Genomic DNA, 16227 nt, shown 5'->3' on the forward strand with positions numbered 1-16227 from the left:
AAAAAAAAAAAAAAGATCAGGGCCAAATAGCTTCACTGATGAACTCCATCAAATATTTAAAGAAGATATACCAATCCTTCATAAACTCCTTCACAGAACAGAAGAGGGCACATTTTACGGCTCAACCTATTAGACCAATTACCCTGACACCAAATTCAGACAAAGATAATACATGATAACTACATACCAATGTCTCTCATAAACAAAGGTACAAAACTGCTTACAAAATATTGGCAAACTGATTCCAGCAACATATAAAAAGACCTATACACCAATACCAAATAGAATTTGCCCCATGAACACAAAACTTAAAATTTGAAAATCAATTAATATAGTACACCATATTAAGAAAATAAAAGACAAAAACTACATGGTTATTTTAATAGACACAGAAAAAAAAGCATGTGAAAAACTTAATAGCCATTCATGATAAAAACTCACCAAACTTAACACTAGAAGAGAATGTCCTCAAGTTGTTAAAAGGTATCCACAAAATACCCACAATTAACATCATACTTGATGGTTAAACATTAAGTGTTTTTCTTGTAAAAATCATGATGTCCATCTTAACCACTTCTATCAACAATGAAGGTTCTAGCTAGTAAAATAAAGCAGGCATAAATAAATAAATGATAAATACATAAATAAATAAATAAGGCATCCAGATTAGAAAGGAAGGAAAAAACCTGTCTTTATTCTCTAGTGATTGATTCTGTATGTAGAAATTTCCCAATGAGTCCACAAAAATGCTACAAGAACTATTAAGTTCAACACAGTCTCGATACAAATTCAGCAAGGTCACAAGATCTTAGATCAATAAACAGAAATCAATGTATTTCCATAGTGAAATGACAGCTTTATATCTTATCTTCCTCTCAAAAAATTTGAATTGATTCAAATTTTCTTTCTTATCCTTCAGTAGAGCTTCAAAAATTTCAAGTAGATTGCTCCCAGGCACTTTATCTTTTTAGTTGTTATTGTGAATGTATACCTTTTCTTCCATTACTAGTCCTGATGTCTATTATTCTTATAAAAAATTACTTATGCGCCCTAGCCAGTGTGGCTCAGTTGATTGGAGCACCGACCAATACACAAACGGTCCCAGGTTTGACTACCAGTTGGGGTACCTGTGGGAGGCAGCTGATAGATATCTCTCTCTTTCTCTCTCTCTCCCTCCCTCCTCCTGCCTCTCTCTCTAAAATCAATTGAAAATTAATTTTTAAAAATTAATTATGCATATTAATTTTATAAGCACTTCCCTTAGTGAATTCTCTTAATACTATCAATACAAAAACAGTCAGGCAGATGAACTGAATAGAACTGATTTCAGAAACAGCCTGCACCCCATTAACATGGAAATTTAATATATGATAAATGTGGCATTTCAAATATATAGAAAAGAAATACATCATTCAATAATAAGAAGGGGGCAACTAGTTAGCTATCTGGAAAAAAGTAAAGCTGGATGTCTACATCCATTTTTTATACCTAATATTTTCTATATAACAAGATTTTAAACAATTTAAACCATAAAAAAAATAATAAAAAACCTGCATTAACTTCTTTCAAGTACCATAGTTCACTGAATCTAAAACTACCAATCTCAAGATACACAACTATTTTATAAATCACTAAGAAAGAAAATGATGTCAAACTATGACAAACTAGAGATTCATGTCATTCAGAGATGTTATAACACGGAAGGAACAGTGAGTCCTATAATCAATGGTGAAGACCTTTTAAACCTTACACAGAAACCTTCCCACCCACAGCTATGAAGGAAAAGATCACTAAATTCAAGCATAAAAATTTAAAACATCTGTAAGGCAAAAACAAAATAAAAAGATATGCAAAAACTCAGTCAAAATAACTTGCTTAACAAATGACAAGGGGCTCAGCGCATGACCAAATAGATCACTGAAAATATATAGGGCTAATAATAATGGAAGAAATGCTCACACTCATAATGAAAATTTGAAAAGCAAAACTAAACAACAAAGAATTGACAAATATTTAAAAGTTTTGACACTAGCTAATGTTGTCAAAGAAGATTCCCATTTTCCTAGACTACTGATATTGGGGCAATCTTTCTTAGTTAGGCAATTCACCCACCAAATTATTAAATGTATACACTTTTTTGACCCAATTTTTTCTGTGGGAATCTACACTGCAAATATGTTTTTAAATATGTGCAAAGACATACCCAAGAATATTCACTGTATCAGCATTTATTACAGCAAAAATGCTAAAAGGCTAAATATCCAAGTGTGGAGGGATTGAGCAAAAAAATAAAAAAATAAAGAACTCATGGAAATGGACAACAATTGTATGGGGTGGGGTTGCAGGGCAGGTGAGTAAAGGTGGAGGAGGGTATAGGAGGGATAAATGGTAATGGGGAAAAAAATTAAAAAGTTAAATAATGCTTTAAAAAATTATATGCAGAACGGACAACACAAAGAGTGAACCCTAATATAAACTATGGACTTTAATTAATAATAATGCATCACCATTATTGGCTCATCAATTGCAACAAATGTATCACACCGATGAAAGATGTTACCAGGGAAAACTGGGCTGAGGAGAGGGTATATGGCAACTGACTGTGGTTTTTGCTAAGTTTTTCTGCAACCAAAAACTGCTCAAAAGAGTCTCAGTTAAAATAAATAAATATCCATAAAAGGGTGACCAGCTAAAATAATTATGGTACATCCAAATACTGGAATACCACACAGAATGAAATAAGGAATAATATGCAAAGATACAGGAGTTAACCACGACAAAAAAAGACATGCTGCTTAACAGTATGTATGGTATGATCTCACTGTGTAAAGAACATGCAAGCACAGGTAGAGATATAAATGCTTGCACATGTATAGAAAATGTCTGGAAGGATACATACAAACACAAAAATGTTAACAATAAATGTGAATAGGGAATGCCCCCCATTTTTTTTACCTTATAACATTCTCTACTACTTAAGTGTAGAGATAAGCCCTTGATAAGAAATGAGAAATGCTGAATATGACAATTACCAGAAAATGTGAAAAGAGGAAAAAAAAAAATCTGAAAATATGGCCACTAAAACTGCTAATATTTTCACATCCATGTTTTTAAAAGAATTCTCAAATAAATTTATGAGAAACAAAAGAATGTGCGCCATTGACAGATACGTAAATACCCTGACAACTGTTAAATATTTAATTTTCTTCCACTTTGAAAGATAAAAACCACAGGTCCAATATAAGCACCAGCATACACCAATAAGAAAAGAGAATCATCTGTCTTCCTAAAAAAAGAGAACTGGGGTCTAAAAAAGAAAGATGCAAGTGATCTACTTAAGTGAGAAAAGATAATGGTCTTCATCCTATAAAACTAATAGCATTAATTTATTTCAATGTACAGATTTTATATATCTATATAGTGATATGCTATGCATACATAACATTCAAGCTACATATAAGTGGGTATAAAAGGAAAAGGGATTGTCTAGTAACATGCAGTTGTTATAGGTATGTTTATATGCAAGCATATGGGCATCTAACACAGGTGAAAAATAAAGATTGAGGAAAACAGTATTGCATTACCTCTACAAAATATGTCAGGAAAATGCCCATCCCGCGAGACCACTTAGCTGAACTTCCAAGCTGTTGATTGCTCCCTTTATCCTACAAAAGTACAAAAATACAAGTTACCCCCAAAAGAATCAAGATTAGACATACTCTTAAAGTCAGGTAAGGTAGTTATATCTAAATATGCTAAATCTAACAAAAATTTTTCCATGACAGATACTGTTGGATTAAATCAAATTAGTAGCAACTAACATTTAATGACCCATCAGTGCTAAATGATATTATGAGGATAAGAAAATGACTCTGACATTAATTGGACTTTTTAAAATTTAACTTCTAATTGAGGATAAACATTTCTTTAAAGTCAGGGCAATAATCTAGAATTATCTTAAACTTAAAATAGGAAACAGCACAAAATGTGTTTCAGTAAAATCTTATGTTGATACTCTCCATTACTCAAATAGTACTATTTCTTGATAAAATCCCACACTAACATTCCCTCAGCTCAAAATTATATTAAGAACATAGTTTTTTTGTTTGTTTGTTTTTTAAGAAACTTTATTTTTATTTTTATTTTAAGTATATCTTTATTGACTTCAGAGGAAGGAAAGGAGAGGGAGAGAGAGAGAGGTAGAAACATCAATGATGAGAGAGTCATTGATCGAACCCACAACGCGGGCATGTGCCCTGACCGAGAATCGAACCCCGATCGCCTGGATCCTAGGTCGACGCTCAACTGCTGAGCCCCGCCAGGCTGGGCAAGAACATAGTTTTTAAAAACACAAAAATATTAAGTATTGAAAACTTTCAAGGCAAAAGTATTTAATAATTTTAAAATAGTCCATATTTTTTAAATGTCATGCTATAATCAACCTTTTAGCAGAGACTAATACAGAAAATTAACACCCTGTGTTAATACTGCATTGATGCTGGACACGTAATTTCTTCGGGTAAATGGAATACTTTTTCCTGGCATATGAAATGGAGATAATTAAAATTAAAAGCTAAAATTTTATTAGAAACAACCAATAGGTCAAATATAATTTTTTATTCAGAAAAAATGAAGTATTTTATATAGGAGCCCTAACATACTTTTAGGGCTCAATGAATATAAAAACAGAAAAATTAAGCAAACTTTAAATCTGTAGAAAATAACCAAGTATATTATTTCAAAGTTATGTTTATACCTTTTTATCAAGGGATTACAAACACTGCAGCCTTCTGCTAAATGAGTATTTTCTAGTCCTGAGCTGGTCAGTAGCTTTGTTGCTACATTAGTTACCAACAAAAAAATCTACTTTAGAACAATTTATTTCTATAAAGTTCTTCACTGCCTGCCTCAGTTTTCTTCCATTCAAAAGTGCATATATGCCATTCTTCTCAATTATGTAAAACTTTTAAAATACATATTTCTACAGTGATAGTGATACTGTTGTAATTAGCTAGTTATTAATAACAGGATGGAGCAAAGGAAAAGCCAGATATTATAGATATGTCATTTGAGCAGCTTCACCAGGAAGCTGCAACTTCGCATTCCCCAGGGAATAACCGGTGTATAGTCCCTGCAAAACACTAGGGGAAGGGGTTCAACGAAGGGGAGATAGATGTATGTGCAGTAGCCAGGGCGACTCAAGGAAGGTGCCTGTAAGTCACACCTGGGAACAGAAATCATTGGCCAGAATGGGCATGGCCACTACAAGTCCAAGAAAATCCAGGAATACATAATCCCCTTAACAAAGGAATTCTCTCTCTTGTGCATGGCTCTTGTTGCTCTTGTAACTTGTGGAGCTCTCATTCCTGCTTCCTTGCATTCTCCCATGTTTCCTCCATAGCCATGTGGCCCTGCAGACCCCACATGCAATAGACTGATGGACTGCAGTGGAGAACACCAACTAAGCTAGTCTGATGCTGGATTGAACACTGCTTCAATACAGAATGGAAACTGGACACTGACTACTCTGATTCTATTTCTATTAAAACCACAGCAACACTTCTTTTATGGTAGGACTGAGGGAAAAGGGACCTTGGAAACTCAGGGATGTAATTCCATAGAAACAAAAATCACTTGTTCTCCCGTAGGAGTCTCAGAAAATTCTTTTTCTTGGGATATCGAAAGAATTCCACTCCCACGAGCAACAGATGGTGATGAGGACCCCCCACTTCTACCAGTAACGATAGTAGATAATAAAAGCCATTAAATATGTGCCACTTAACAACAGGGATACATTCTAAGAAATGCACCATTAGGCTATTTCATCATTGGGCAAACATCACAGAGTGCACTTACACAAACCTAGATGGACCTACTACACACCTAGGCTATATAGCATACTATGTCTATTGCTTTGTAGGGTAGGAAAAATAATTTACCCTCTACCCTTCTGGGTTCTTGGCTGAGACATCCCTGTAGTAAAAGACAGATTAACAAAAGAAAACAAAAGTTTAATAACATGCGTACCTCCTGTATACATGGGAGAGAACCAGGAAAACCGAGTAACTCACCAAAATGAAGCCACCACTTTATATATTTTTCATTATTTTTTTTAATCCTCACCCGAGGATATTTTTTCCATTGCCTTCTCAAGATCGTGGAAGGGAGAGTGAAAGAAACATCGATGTGAGAGAGACACATCGACTGGTTGCCTCATGCTCACGCCCCAACTAGAGCCGAGCCTGTGACCAAGGTACGTGCCTTTGGCTGGAATCGAACCTGGACCCTTCGATCCTGGGGCCAACACTCTAACCAGTGAACCAAACCGGCTAGGGCTAAAGCTACCATTTTAATTACCATCTTCACTGAAGACAAAAGAAGATATGGCTGGAGGGAGTCAGTTATGGGAGGTTACCAGGAAAAGCACAATAAACATGAGATGAGTAAGGTTGTTATGGAGAGCTGTCTTCAGAAGTGATAAGTTTCTAGAGATATATCATCCCTGTCCCCTCCCAGGAACAAAAGGGAGACACCCTTACAAACAGAAATTCCCCTTACAAATGTAAGTATCTTTTACAAACTGTAACTTCTACTTGGTTTTTAGAACTTCTCCCATGTCTACAATTTCTTAAAATTAACGGACTTAAATAATCCTTATGAAAAATGGACATATTTTGGAGCAACAAAATTCTGTTCTCCTACAGCTGTTACACTACAAACCTGTACAGTATGGTAATGTACTGAATGCTGTGAACAACTGTAATGCAACGGTAAGTATTTGTATAACGTGTTATGCCAGGAAGTTAAGACTACTAGGTCCTTAGGAGGGACAGGGCTTCACTAGGCCATCGGAACTTTTCAGCTCCATAGTCACTAGGTAACAGGAATTTTTCGGTTCCATTATAATCTTATGGGGCTAAGGCTGTAAATGAGGTCCATCATTGCAGGAAACGTTATGGGGCACATGACTGTACTGTCGTAGACATTAAAAACAGGTAAAGCAAAGCAAAACTGTATCTGCACTACCCTGCTATTCACTACTCTAAAGTTCTTTACTATATTCAACTTTCAGAATCTCTAACATGGCTACATGAATAAAGCTGACAGAAAAGCGTGGCAAAGTCTGCATATAGGAAATAAAAACGTCTTCTAATTATACATTTTAGTATTACATTATGAGTCTTTTTAACAGTTGACTCGAATCTGGCCTGAGTGGCTCAGCTGATTGAGCACCATCCTGTGCACTGGAAGGTCACCGGTTCCATTCCAGGTCAGGGTACATGCCCAGCTTGCGGGTCTGATCCCCAATCGGGGCAAGTATGGAAGACAGCCAATCGATGCTTCTGTTTCTTTCTCGTTCTTTCTCCCTTCCTCTAAGTATGTCCTTGGATGAGGATTAAAAAAAAAGGATGACTGGATATCGAGCCCACAATCTCACGACATACATCATCACACAGCATGGTACGATCTACAGGCCGGACATGTGTTCTTGAAATGTTAATTTTTTTGTTTAAAACATTTTCACAAAAAGCCTACTTACCTTCTTGATTCACTTTTTATTGAAAAGCCTAAACTAAGGCTGTCATATATCAAAGAACATAACCAGACATGTTAAAAGGGAAGGAAACAACAAATAAAATAGTGAAGCAAGAAGGAAAAATAAACATGCCTCTCTCCCACATGAACACATGCACAAAATAATATAACCGTAAAGTCTAAATTCATAAACAGAAATTTTGGTTAAAATTCTCGTTTTTCCAAAGCCTCGTTTTTTGTTGTTGTTTTTTATTTTATTATTATTTTTTTTTAATCCTCACCAGAGGGCATGCTTAGAGGGAAGATGGGGGGTGAGCAGGGAGGATGGGGGTGGGGAGGGAGGGAGGGAGATGATGTGAGAGAGAAACATCAATCCATTGCCTTCTGTATGTGCCCCATCCAGGGACCACACCTGCAATCCGGGTATGTGCCCTGACCAGGAATCGAACTGGAAACCTTTCAGCGCCCAAAACAATGCTCAACCAACTGAGCCACTCCAGCTGGGCTGTAGAGCCTAATTTTTAAAGTTTATTGAAATATGTATGCTTACAAATTTTTTCCTTTTTTGCTTCTATAAGCACTGTCAAATAAAAAGGCAACCTATGCCCTTTAAATGTAATCAAGAAAAACCCCAAAGCAAAGAAAGAATAAATATTAGCACACAGGGCATAAGAATCTGAAACAAAAAATACTTTAGCTAAAAGTCCTTTAGCCTCTTTTAACTAGATCATTTTAACATAATTGGTCAAGTTCAAATTTTACATTCATTTTTACTTTTTTGATTTAATAATGCTTTCTGAAGTTTAAAAAAGAAAAAAAAGTAAAGAAAAAAAACTGTTCCAGGCAAGAGATTTCTATGACTACGGTTAGAATTACTATATAATGCCCAGCCGGGCGTGGCTCAGGGGTTGAGCATCGACCTAGGATCCAGGCGATCAGGGTTCGATTCCCGGTCAGGGCACATGCCCCGGTTGTGGGCTGCAGCTGATCAATGACTCCCTCATCACTGATGTTTCTATCTCTCTCTCTCCCTCTCCTTCCCTCTCTCTGAAATCAATAAAGATATATTTAAAAAAAAAAAAAGAATTACTATATAGTAACAAAGCACAGACGTGTGTGTTCTTTTAAGAACTCTGAAGGATGGTCTAACGGAATACATATTTTTCATGACCACATCTATCCCAAGGAGGAATGACAATGATAGCCCAACAAATTCAAACCAACAACCCAGAAATAACCCTACTCAGGTCTTTCTAAATCATTTTCCATTTCTACTCTCACCAAAAATCAAGCCAAAAATCTTATAAACTTTGCAATTACTGTAATTAATCCACTTTGCTGAGGAAGTAAATCCTACAGAGGGTAATCAAATTCTTAAAAGATAATTTATCTAAGTGGGAAAATGAAAGCCACCAACTAAAAATTTTCACCTGTTGACCTTTTCAAATCACCTAACCAGGAAAACATTCGTTAACCAAGAAACCAACTGTGCACCCACGTTAGAAAACACATCAGTAAGCATTTTCATAAACTCCTTAGACCATAAACCACTGAAGAGATAGAGTTGACCTTTAAATCTAAATCACCTACTGAGGGAAGACACCTCCCCAAATTAAACCTATCACAATCGGAATGTAGCAATGTTATCCTTCCCCAAATTTACAAACAGAAATTAGTTTTTAAAATTAGTAAGCCACTAAACTCAAGAAAAAGCTGCTTTATTTGTCCATGAAGTTTCACTAAATACGCATTAATTTTTAAATAATCATAATTTTGTACTATGATGATCAAGATCACTCATGCAAGTTTTCATCTTCTCAAAGATGATATAGCCATAGCTTGATAAAGTACTTCACAGTTTACAAAGTGCTTTCACATGTCACATTTCATTTGACCCTTATAACCACCTGGACACCGTTACTGTTTGTCTCTGTTCTATAGATGATGAAACTGGGGTTCAATGGGTTAAGTACCCAAGGTTACACAACACCTAAGTGTCAAGTCAAAGACTTCAACTGGATTCCTCTGCCTCCTAATGTCTATTGTAACATAGAACCACAAGAGAGATCATTCCCAAGTTAAAATAAATTTCATGTTACTCTTAGCAATGTTCTAAGAGTAAAAAAAATCTTTGAAGTCTAACATCAATGAACACAAAATTTGAAATTAAAATGCTATCTCAATAAGTTACTATCTAAATAAACAGAGAAAATTAAATTCATCTGATTTTTTTATAACACCAAAATTATCCTACTGTAATAAGGGAAACCTACAAAAAATTATCAGAATGCACATTTTAAAATTAAAGTTTATTTAATTTGATTTTTTAAAATGTAAATTCTTTGTGAACAAAAACATGTTAAAACTCAAAGAGGAAACTATTACTTCTAATATAAAATATGATTAAATATTCTCATTTAAAAACTTGCATGTGGTTCATAAAAATCCAGTTCATCTTTTGACAATTTTCACCTTAAATTTCAATACCAAAGTCAAACAGTCTCATCTCCTGGCTCCAACACATGCCCAGAACTACAACTGGCACTAGACACATTGTAGAGGTGTGCCCATATACATAAAGGAAATGGTTTATAATCTGATTAGGGAGCTGAGATTTGCCATAGGTATCAGAGAATATCTCAACTGGCTACAAAGGATCCCAGTGATTTCTCCATAATTGCAGTAACTGTATTAAATTTGAACAATTCAAGAAACCTTAGTGAGATAGTTTGTGTGTTTTTTAATAGAAGTCAATTTAGCAAGTTAACTCACTGTTTAGAAACACTAGCTTCTACTAATGTAGAATGGACATTTTCTTATTTGTGGTCAATTTATTCTCAAGTAGAAAACTAGGAAATATAAATGCAAGACATTTTATCTTATCTTTCCTTTTCAATCTATAAATTAGAAATATAGTATTTACAATATTGTTTTGGGAAATGTTTATTAATATTAAAATACTATTATGTATTACTGGAATTATTAAATATTTTACATGCAAATAATCTATTAAACAAACATATCTTTAAAAAATACACCCAGAGCCCTAAATGGTTTGGATCAGTGGTTAGAGCATTGGCCTTCGGACTGAAGGGTTCTGGGTTTGATTCCAGCAAAGGGCACATACCTCGGTTGCAGGCTCAATCCCCAGTCCTGGTCAGGGTGTGTGCTGGAGGCAACCAATCAATGTGTTTCTATCACTCACATCGATGTTTCTCTCTCTCTCCCCCTTCCACTCTCTCTGAAAAGCAGTGGAAAAAATATCCTCTGGTGAGGATTTAAAAAATAAATAAAAATAAAAATTAAAAAATACACCTAGACTTTATAACCTTGTTTTAATTAACTACATAACAAAATTCTATTTATGTGAGAAACAAAGTAAAGTAGCATGCACTGCCCTGGCCAGGTGGTTCAGTTGGTTGGGGCACTGTCCTGTACATCAGGGGTTTGCAGGTTTGATTCCCAGTTAGGGCACATACCTAGGTTGTGTGTTTGATGCCCAGCTATGGCGCATGCGAAAGGCAACTGATCAATGTTCTCTCTCTCCCCCCCTCCCTCCCTCTCTAACATCAATAAATATATCCTCCAGTGAGGATTAAAAAATAAAGAAATAAAATAATAAAATAAAAGAGTGCACCTATTCCCTGGCACGCTCTTGAATTGGTTATAACTTACCTCCCCAAAGCTTCTTAGGTGTCCAATACTGAGAATTATAATTGAAACAAACACTTATATAGTGCGCAAAACATCACAAAGCACATATGCATATACTATCATTTTCAAAGCTGAAATAACCCACTGGATGGAGAGCATGCACGTTCACAAAAATTAAGGACAGGATACGAAGGCATAGATTTGTTTTTCCCGTCCCTCCTCACCAAACACAGCTATAAACCACGAAAATAACACAAGAGGCAACCAAAGAAAAACTCTGAAAGTGGTAAGGCAGCAGCAAACTAGTTTGACTCCTCAGGACTGAGGAAACAAAAGAACAGTTGGGAAGGCAATCCAGACTGACACTTCCCAACCACCAATTCAACAACTGAAGGCAGACCAGATAGTCATATTCTTCATCCAAATTAAAAGGGAACCCTTCTGCAATATCAGGGGAGATGAACTGGAAGCCCAGCCAACGGCAAACACCAAGAGAAGCAATTCTTCCTTCCCCACCTGGTCTGAGACTGCTAGTTTCTCCCGAGAGATACAGAGGCAAACAGGCAAAACTGAGGGGCCCAGCCAGAGCAAATGACTCAGTCTGGGCCAAGACAATCTTCCCCCAACCAGAAATGTGGGGACAGGAAAGAATGTTGGGGTAGGGGGAACCAGAAGGAGAAACCTAGAGATACTCAGAAAGAAGCTCAGCACGGGGAAATCCCCTATGCTCCCTCAGGAAGCACTAGCAAGGATCAGTGGGAGCCCAGCAACATCCGATAAATCAAGCTGACCATAAAGGCCCTGAATATTAAACTGTCATTGGAACCACAGCCCACAAAAATGGACCAGGACCTGTATGCTAAACCTAAATAGGGTGACTGCCTGCTAAATTAAAAAATGTAAATAGGGCCCAGAACCTCTTAACATAATAGATAAAATAGAAATGACCCAAGAAAATTGCAACATGAGAGAAAAGATAATCAACTAAGGCCAATATAGAGAAATGAATCAGATGTTGAGATTAACAAAAATTTTATAGCAACCGTAATAAAAATGTTTCAGTAATCAATTATAAATTTTCCTGAAACAAGAGAAAATCTCAGCAAAGAAACAGAAGCTATAAAAAAGAAGCAAAAGGAAACTACATAACTAAAAAATACAATACAGTATTTGTGAGGGATATGTTCCAAGATGATGCCTAAAACCAAAGTAGTAACAAATCCTACATATATTATGCTTTTTCCTATACATACATACTCATGATAAAGTTTAATTTAAACTAGGCACAGTAAGATATTAACAATAACTAAAAGTGAAATAAAACAGCAATTTTCAACTGGTGTGCTGCAAGAATTTTTAAAACACACAGTACTTTGAATATTTAGTCAGGGGCACTGACCTCTTTTCCCTTAGGCTGTCAAATTAAAAAATGAAAACAACCAACAATAGCCATCCAATGGGAATGAACCAAAATTATACCTATTTTTTTAGTCAGGTCAGCAAAAAATATGTTTTGGTGTGCCACAGAGTTTTAGTAATTAGTGTATATGTGCCATGAGATGAAAAAGGTTGAAAACCTCTGAAATAGAAAAATTATAACAATATACTATAATAAAAGGTATGTGAATGTGGTCTTTCTCTCAAAATATCTTATTGTACTGTACTCACACTCCTCCTTGTGATGATGCAAGATGATAAAATGCCTCCATGATGAGATGAAGTGAGGTGAATGACATAGGCACTGCAACATAGCATCAGGCTATTGATGACCTCTGACGATACGTCAGAAGGAGGATCATCTGCTTCAGGTTATCCTGGATCATCAAGCCATAATGATGTCTATGGCTGAATGTCAGCAAAGCCAATGTAGATGGTTGGGAAACTGTAATACTTTCAGACTGTGGTTGACTGTGGATAACTGAAACCATGAAAAGTAAAACCACAGATGAGGGGGAACTACTGTAACAGAAAATTTTAAAACTCACTGGAATGTCTCAACATAAACACGGAGATGACAGAGAAGAGAATAAATGAACTTGAGGACAGAAAAATAGAACTTACCCAATCTGAACAACAGAGAGAAAATAGAATGAAAAAAACCAACAGTCTTGGAAAACATTAAAAGTCTTGCAATAACTAAAGGCCCAACATTCATATCACTGGAGCCCCACATAGAAAGGAAAACGAAAGAGGGGCTTAAATAGTATTTGAAGAAATAATGGCTGAAAACTTCTCTAATGTGGCAGATACAAACTTACAGATCCAAAAAACTGAGCAAACCCAAAACAGGATAAACACAAAGAAATTTACACCAAGACACATAATAATTAAATGTTCAAAAACTAAAGACCAACAAAAAAACTTAAGGACATATTGCCTGTAATAAAACAATTCAAATGACACCAGATTTCTGTTCTGAAACCAGAGCCCAAAAAGGTGGCACAGTATTATTTGAATACAAAAAAAATGAACTGCCAACCAAGAATTCTATACACAGGGAAAACTATTCAGGAATGTCTTAGTCCATTCGGGCTGCTATAACAAGATACAAATGGGTGGCTTACAAGCAACAGAAATTTACTTCTCACTGTTCTGGAGGCTGAAGTCCAAGATCATGTCCCAGTAGAGTGAGGTGAGGGGCCTCTTTCATAACAGCAATAACCCCAATCATAAGGGTTCCCCACTCATATGACCTAATAACCCACCAAAGGCTCCAACTCCTAATACCATCGTGCTGGGCATTAGGATTTCAACATATGAATTTTAGGGGAATACATTCAGGCAACAGCAAGGTACAAAGAGGACATTTTTTTTTAAGTATTCTCAAAAGAAGAAAAACTAAAACAATGTGTCACTAGCAGCCAAATCCATAGATTGGCTGACAAAAAATTTCCAAACAAAAGGAAAGGAAATACAGGTATATACACTGCTTATCTTTCCATCAGTAGTTTTATAAATCATACTTGATGATTGAAACAAAAAAGTATAACACCACCTGATATACAATTATGTTTCAAAGCTGAGAATAAAAAGGTAATACAGAAATAAAGTTTCAACACTTTGGTCGAAGTAATAAAATGTTGATACCAGTAAGCTGTTAAAAATCATATATACATTCTATAATAACTACAACCACCTACAAAAACTATACCAAAACAGACTCAAAAACATCATAAACAGATCTTTTATGAAAGACGGAATCCTAAAAAAATGTTCTACTAATCTGCAGGAAGGCAAGAAAAAAAACACAGAGAAAATAAACAAAACACAAATAATGAAATAGCAGCACTAATATATCAATAATTACCTTAAGTGCAGATGGTCTGAATAAACCAATCAAAAGATTAGCAGGGTAGATTTTTATACTCACCCAACTATATGTTGCTAATAAGAAATTCTAACACATACTGAAAGTAAAAGAGTGGGAAAACGTTAACAATTTTTTTAAAGCAGAGTAGCCATATTAATAACACAATCAACCAAAAGAGTCTAATTGATATATACAGGGTGGGCAAACGTAGGTTTATGGTTTTGAGTAACATTCTTTTGAGTTAATAAAGCTATCCTAATAATCTTTTTCCATATGAACAACTATAAACCTATTTTTGCCCACCCATACGGAATACTGTACCCAACAAGAGCAGAATACACACTTCTTCTGAAGCACCTATGGAACATTCATCTTGACAGACCATATCCTCTACCATAAAACAAGCCTCAACAAATTTAAAAGAACTAAAATAATACAGAGTACATTCTCTGACCATAAAGAACTCAAACTAGAAATCAGTAACAGAAAGACAACAGAAAACTCTAAATACAGAAAAAACAACAACATACTTCTAAAAAATCCGTGAGTAAAAGAGGAAATCTCAAAAAAATTTTTTAAATATATACATAAAAACAAATGAAAATAGAAGTACATGTCAAAATATGCGGAATGAAGCTAAAGCAGTAATTAGAAGAAAATGACTAATGATCTCAAATCAATAACTTAATTACCTGTCCTAACAAACTAAAAAAAATAAATAAAAAGCAAAATAGAAAGCCAAAGCAAAGAGTATGATGGAAACATTAAAGAGCAGAAACCAATGAAATCAAAAATAGGAAAATAGCCCGGCCAGGTGTGGCTCAGCCGCTGAGCATCAACCTAGGATCCAGGAGATCGCAGTTCAATTCCTGGTCAGGGCACATTCCCAGGTTGCAGGCTCGATCCCCAGTTGGGGGTGTGTGGGAGGCAGCCAATCAATGACGACTCTCTCATCATTGATGTTTCTCTCTCTCTCCCCCCCTCTCCCTTCCGCTCTCTGAAATCAATAAAGATACATTAATTTTTTAAAAATAGGAAAATAAAGAAAAGCAAGCAAGCAAGATTTTATAACCCTCGAACATGCTCTGGCCAGGCGGATCCGTTGGTTGGAGTATAATCCAGTACATCAAGAGGTTGCAGGTTCAATTCCCAGTCAGGGCACATACCTAGGCTGCCGGTTCAATCCCCAGTTGGGCACGTACAGCAGGCAACCAATCAAAGTTTCTCTCTCACACCAATGTTTCCCTCTCTCTCTCTCTCTGTCCCTCCCTCACTCCCTCCCTAAAATCAATAAAAACATATCCTCAGGTGAGGCTAAAAAATAAATACATAAAGCCTCTACAAAAAGAAAAAAAAGATACAAATCACCAATATCAGGATTGAAATAGGGATACCACTATAGATTTGCAGCAATTAAAAAGATACTAAGATAATACTACAAACAACTTTACACTCTTAAATTCAACACTTAGGAAAAATGAACCAATTTCTCAAAAATCATACAACCAAAACTAAACTGAAATGAATTCCATAATCTAAACAGTTCTATAATTAATAAAGAAGGATGAATTCTTAAATTTAAAAGGTCCACCAAGAAAAGAAACTCTAGGCTTCACTGGGGAGCTCTACCAAAAATTTAATGAAAAATTAATCCCAGTTGTTCACACATTCCTCCCAAAAACATACAAAGAAACATTTCTAAATTCATTTTTAAGATCAGTATTACT

The 16227-nt window shown here is 35.5% G+C and overlaps 1 protein-coding gene across 1 annotated transcript in view; it reads right to left on the minus strand.

Annotated features, from left to right (window-relative positions):
* ZNF148 (zinc finger protein 148) overlaps positions 1-16227 on the minus strand; it is a 96895-nt gene that overhangs the window by 58921 nt on the left and 21747 nt on the right. The window contains exon 2 of the mRNA XM_087818194.1: positions 3585-3665. The gene's annotated coding sequence lies outside the window, so the exon portion shown is untranslated. The remainder of the gene's footprint in view (positions 1-3584; positions 3666-16227) is intronic.

This window comes from Miniopterus natalensis, chromosome 6 (genome assembly GCF_054644295.1).
Source record: "Miniopterus natalensis isolate mMinNat1 chromosome 6, mMinNat1.hap1, whole genome shotgun sequence".
Taxonomy (NCBI): domain Eukaryota; kingdom Metazoa; phylum Chordata; class Mammalia; order Chiroptera; family Miniopteridae; genus Miniopterus; species Miniopterus natalensis.